Source organism: Enhydra lutris, unplaced genomic scaffold (assembly GCF_002288905.1).
Source record: "Enhydra lutris kenyoni isolate GAN:26980312 unplaced genomic scaffold, ASM228890v2 scaffoldscaffold146, whole genome shotgun sequence".
In the NCBI taxonomy this organism is placed as follows: domain Eukaryota; kingdom Metazoa; phylum Chordata; class Mammalia; order Carnivora; family Mustelidae; genus Enhydra; species Enhydra lutris.
In genome coordinates, this window is record NW_019154230.1 from 164,432 (window position 1) to 171,231 (window position 6,800).

At 31.5% G+C, this 6,800-nt stretch overlaps 1 pseudogene; it reads left to right on the forward strand.

Moving 5' to 3' along the window:
• The window catches only part of LOC111140036, a 141,079-nt pseudogene that overhangs the window by 12,924 nt on the left and 121,355 nt on the right, over positions 1-6,800 (forward strand).

The window sequence follows — 6,800 nt, forward strand, 5'->3', positions numbered from 1 at the left end:
CACCCAAGAACCCTGCATGAAAATTGATTTTGTTCTGAGTTTATAAGACAGTATCAAGATTCTCTAACTGTAGTTTATAAATAAAATATGTCATTTACCTATACAACCTACTTTAAGCAAATATATTTACTCCTAAGAAATAAAAAAAAAAAAAATGAAAAAGAACTCATGCTTGCAGATCAGAACATTTAATTGAAGAGTTAAAGTAATATATTTAACTCTGTGTTTAACACTCTTAGTGACAGCATCAAGGGTTTTATTCAGACACTGAGAACAGGAATTTGCTGTGAGTAGGAATTTGCTTACATGATTTATGTTGCCAACAGTTTTGTCTGCATATTTGGTGCTGTATTTATATAGGAATTGTCTTATGATTTTACCTGTTTAGAGAATAGGAAAATGAATGACTCATAGAAAAATGGCCAATTTCACATACACACACAAAACGTAAATTAGCAGTATGGGACACACTGTTTTCATCTTAATGTTATCAGTTAGCAAGGGGATTTTTTTTCCAGTCACCAAAAATTCAAAATCTTAGTATACTCTAAGATTCAAAGCATTTTAACGAATTTTCTGCATTATCCAAATATCCTATTTAATTAAATCAGTATCTACAGTTTGCTTAGGTGAATCATAATTAATCAGTTAGCTTAACTAATCCTATTTGTGTTCACACATTGTCTGATTTGGTTGTTTCCTCTTCCCAAGGACTCACCTGCCATTGGATCCAGAGGCCTTTCTGTAAGAGTCCTTGTCACCTGTCTACATGATTGTCCTGTTACTAATGTGCAATTGGAATGAATGTCAAGATAGCATTGTCAATGAGACCCAAATTGGTTACTTTGTAAGTGCTGCAACTTTATAGCAGTTAAGTTTCCCAGGTAGAGGTATGTATATTTTCTCAATGTAATACTGCTTCAGATACTTGCCATTCACCAGTCCTTGGAAGATGTCTATGTATTTGTCCCATTCTTATCTTTGTAAAGTGTATCAGTAATGTAGCAATAGGCCCAAGCTACTATACATTCTTCTTGGTAAGTCAATACAATATATACATTTCTTTTACATTGTTACTGAAGCTTTTAATTGTATAATATCTTATTTCAATTTCAGTAAACCAGTCTAATTCTTTCTTCTTTCAAAGACCTAAAGATTCAAATTTAGCATGACCAATAGCTAAATTTCAATAATTAAATTTATTGCCTAATATGATACTCTATTTATGTATTTATGAGAAAAAATATGTGATAACTAACTTTCCATAAACTTATTTAAGACTAAATAAAATATTAACAATTAATAACTTGAGAGATAAAACACAAGCATTCTTTTAAAAATGTTTTCTAAGGTTTTATTTATCTATTTGAGAGAGAGAGAGACTAAGAGAATGAGTGGCAATAGGGACAGATGAGAAGAACAGGGGCAGATGGAGAAGCTGACTCCATCCTCTGCAGAGACTTGGACACAATCCCAGGACCTTGGGATCATGACCTGAGGCAAGGCAGATGCTTAACCAATTGAACCACTGAGGCACCTCAAACATAAATATTCTATATAATAAATTATTAGTATAAAACTTTCATGGACGGGGCACCTAGTTGGCTACCTAGTGGGTTAAAGCTTCTGCCTTTGGCTCAGGTCATGATCTCATGGTCCTGGGATCAAACCCGGTGTCCGACTCTGCTCAGCAGCGAGCCTGCTTCCTTTCCTTTCTCTCTGCCTGCTTCTCTGCCTACTTGTGATCTCTGTCTGTCAAATAAAAAAAATATTTAAAAAATACTTTCATGGAAGTTCTGGAAGAACCAGACAAGTCGGACCAAGTGAAAGGTCCAAATTGCAATCTGGTGCCAATAATAGGTACATAGATGGTAGTACAACTAACCTCATCAATCATCCTCCCAATTTCAAAACTTATCAGCATTTTGCCAATCTTTTAATCTAATCATCTCAGTAATTTCACAGTATTTTAAAGTATGCATTTTATTCTCTTATTCATTAATGTGACTGTTTATCTTTAATAATTAATGACTTCTTAAAAAATACCATATTCTCTTCATCAAACCTAAACAAATATAATAATTCCTTATTCCCATGATTTATTCAGTTTTCCCTACTTGTCGTTTTTAGTTGACTTGTGTCATTTGGTTGTTCCATCTCTTAAGTCTCTTTTAATTAAAAATTTCCATTCCCAATTTTTTCTGAAATGTCATTTATTTGTTGAAGAAATTGTCATTTTAAAATATAATTTTCTGTAATTTGAATTTCTCTGGTTACATCCTTCATCATGACCTATTAACATATTTATCCCTTCCGCAGAATTCCTGTGAAATGTTTACTAAAATTCATAGACTTAGACTAAGAATCTTTTTAATTGATAAATTTCATAGGTAGTGCAAAGTACTTCCTAACACACCATTATTATGAAGTGAGGCTGCTTGTGTTGCTCTTAATAATGTTAAATTAATTAGAGGGTGAGCCTGATTCTCTGAAGTTAATGTTAGTTAACAATGTTAGTGAAAATTTCCCCTCTTGAGAGCTGGTTAACATCTTCCAAAACCTTTCAGAAGAGGGAAGGTGAGTATGCAACTCGAAACCTATTCTTTAAGAAAAATAATCAATTATTTCACACTTTAAGTCCTTTATCATACTTCCTGTCTTGAATTACAAAAGTTAATAGCTCATTACTTGAATTACAAAAGCTAATAGCTCATTAATCAATACATGTGAGGATTCATAGTGATTACATACCAGATTGATTTTAATGATAAGCTCAGACACTGGTACTATGGGCATTAAAAAAAAACAGTGTTACAGACTAGATTCATATATTTCAGTCCATATGTTGAAGGTCTAACCCTCATTATGACTATATTTGTACATAAGGCCTGAAGGAAGTAATAAAGGTTAGAAGAAGAAATAAAGTTGGGGCCTAAGCTAATAAAACTGTATCTTTGTAAGAAGAGGAAGAGAGATAAGAACCCTCACTTTGTCAGGACACAACAAGAATGTTGTCATCAGAAAACCAGGAAGATATTGTTCTTCAGAACAAAAATATGCTGGCAATCTAATCTCATATTTCCTGATCCCAGACCTCTGAGAAAATAAATTTCTTCTGCCTAACTCATCCAGTCTGTGGAATTTTGTTTTAGCAACCCAGCTAACTAACACAGGTATGACTGGTGACATTTTATATACATCTGGGTAGTTTTATTATTTCTTTCTTATGAATGGTAATATACCCAATGAAAGATAATACACCCAAATTTGGGGTCTCTAATCTGATTGAAGATATTCATGTTCAAGTAAGGTGGAATTCTGTACAGATTCTGAATATATCAGTTACATTCATGTGTATTCTAAGGTACTTTCAGAATGCATACTGATGCTTCATGTAGTGGAACTGGTCTCACCTTAAAATTTTCCAGTTGTCTTCTAGACAGGATTAAATGAGTGAATTATGATTTCTTAGACCCTATGAATTGATCCTATTTTATGCCTCCTGAGCATCCCATTGCAGTCTTGAAATGGAGTGGCTTCCTGTGATTGATAGAAAGTCAAATTGAATTAACCTCTTGTGTTTGCTAGATATGTATTATAAATATTATCTGTAGCATCACCATTTTGTCAGTTAAGAATTGAGTCACAGAAACTGCTTTATGTGATTATGTAGAAAAGGTTCTGAAATTATATGTATTTTTTCAAAACCACAACTTTTTATTTTCTTTAAGTTTTTTTTTTTTAATTATGTTGGTCACCATGCAGTATGTCATTCGTTTTTGATGTACTGTTCCAAGATTCACTGTTTACATACATAACACCCGATGCTACATGCAATACATACCCTCTTTAATACCCATCATATTTGTGTAGTTGAGAAAGAGAGAGATAAGGAAATCATGAGCATGGAGGGGGGCAGAAGAAGAGGGAGAAGTAGACTCTCTGCAGGTTCCAATACAGAGCTCAATCCTAGGCCCTAGGGATTATAACTACATGAGCCAAGGCAGATGTTTAACTGACTGAGACACCAAGGGGTCCCTCAAACCACAAGACTTTAAACAATAATCGTCAACAGAAAATAATATCAGGTGTAGTTCTCACATGGAAACTTAAAATAGTAAATATTTAGCAGAAAACTTTAGTGGAAAAAAACTTTAGTTTAAATGTACACTTAAACCAGCCAGAGAGAGCACAACTATGAATTTTATTGTAATCATCACCATATAAAGAATCCTAAACCAGATAACCAGTAGATTGAAGTCTAAATAGCAAATACAGTATTAACAGATTTTTTTGGTTTGCTTGTATTTGTTTTCAATTGCTTGTCAATGTTAGAAGTTAATGGTTCATATGTAAGCCCACATTACTAACTTCTTTCCGGGAAAATCTAGCAATGCTGGGAGGCAAGTTGAACTCTAGAGAAGGATGTGGTGTTATTTGAATCATCGCAATCCCCATCATTTCCTACTTTTTTTCTATACATGGACTCCTTCATTTATTCTATAACTGCATAACTTCTATAACTACTTATGTATCTTGATCAGTTGTATCAATAGGTGCCAAATATTATCAGTATTATCAGATTTATTATTTAAAATGCCATAGTAACAACAAATGCCTCAAATTAACTGGTATTGATTTTTAATTTTTTAAAAATAGTTACTGATAAGGCATAAAATATAATTTATGCATGAATAATATTACCTCATATATATATATATATATATATATATATGACTCACTCATGTATATGACATATATATATATATGACTCACTCATATATATATGTAAATCCATATATATATGTCAGTGAGGTAATATTATTGCATGCATAAATTATATTATATGCATTATCAATAACTATTTTTACATTTATACATATATAGTTACATTATATATATTATATTATATATGGCAATTAAAGTAGTTCCCTAGAAAACCAACAAGAAATATTGCTATGAATCCTACTGAGATGTTCTATCTTATGTGAAGAGAGCATTATTCTTGATTAAAAATGGAATATATCTTTTTTCAGACTACAACAAACCATCAAACTGAACTCTTATATAGTTCCTTCTGAATTCATATGCCATTTTACTTTTTCTAGAAATTGTTATTAAAAATGTACTTCTGTGGAATAGAGTCTAGTAGACCAACTATTTAAAGGTCTTTATTTCTCTTTAACTTCCAAATGGCTAGATAGTTCCCCTGAATGTTCTACCAATCACAACCTCACAAATGTGTTCCTTTTCTACAGAAATAAATTTAATAAAAGTTTGGGAATTTATCCATGGAGCAGTTTGTTTGCATACAACTATTGCCAATAAATAAGTAGAATTAAAATGGAATATATGATAAATTTTCACTTTTATTTTATTTACTTTATATTATTTATTAAAATCATTATATTCCAACATTTCTTTGATATTACTTAAAATTTTATAGTGGTAATATCTCATTTGGTCAATATTGCTTGAAGCTAATAGTCTTTTCCTTTGTATAAGGTACACTGCTAATACATTAAATGACATGAAATATAGTGAAGAAAAATAACTTGGAGTAGCACAAGTGTAACAATGTGCCACTCTACAACATTGAGGTATTGCATTTTTATCCCCATGATATATCCTTTATAACTAGAAATTCATACCTGTTGACCCTCTTCATCTATTTTACCCATCCCCCACCTATCTTCTCTCTTGCAACCACTCATTTGTTTTCTATACATATGAATTTGTTTCTGTTCTTTTTATTTCGTTGTTCATTTTTTTTAGGTTCCACATATAATTGAAATCATATTTCACTTTATTTGCTGTTATTTGTATTTGTTGTATTTATCGTTATTTGTATTTGTTGTTCTCTGTCTGGCTCCATCCATGGAACATTATACCCTCTAGGTCCATCCATGTTGTTGCAAATGGCAAGATCTCATTTTCTTTCATGGCTGATATTTCATTGTAAATCTATCTATACCACACTTCACATATGTATCCATTCATCGATACAAACCATTTTTAATTAATGGATATCTTGTTTATATCTGCTAGAAGGGAGATGAGGCCAACTGAGTCTGTAGAGCCAATAAAGATTTTTAAAAAGTTTCAAATTTCTGTATCCTACCTACTTTGGAAATTCACACTCATTTAAGAAAAGAGAAACATCCACCTCAAGTTGATACATTGTACATAGGACATCCACTGCACCTTCTTTTCACAGGTAGGTATTGATGTAGACTCTCAGAAAATCATTATCACATATATTTTCAATGGTAGAATTTCAATGCTAAAGCCTTCATTACTTTTATTTATAACAAATTTCATTGGTTATCACCCATCTTAATTTGTTCTTAATAAGCATTATGTAAAATTAAAGAGTAGGAAAAAAATCCTCTTGAGTTTTTACAGATGCGGTTGAAGTCCATCCATGTGCCAAGGGAAAGTTAGATCTATACTGAAGTCAAACAATTGCTATTTATTAGATTTATCTGAATTGCCTACATTAATGACAAGAACAGAATAGGTTATGGAACAGGAATAAACAGGATTAAAGAAAAAGACCACAAAATAATTTATGCATGACACATGAATTTTATATAAACATAATTTCAAAACTGGGTCAGTAAAACAACAATGATAGCATGATTGTCTTAAGCATACAATCGCTCCATATGGGTGAAGATCAGGTAATCTAATTCATTTGGTTGTATAAGATTTTCTGCTGCTTTTTAATAATAGTTTTATTGAAATACTATATATATATATATATATATATATATATATATATATATATATATATATAT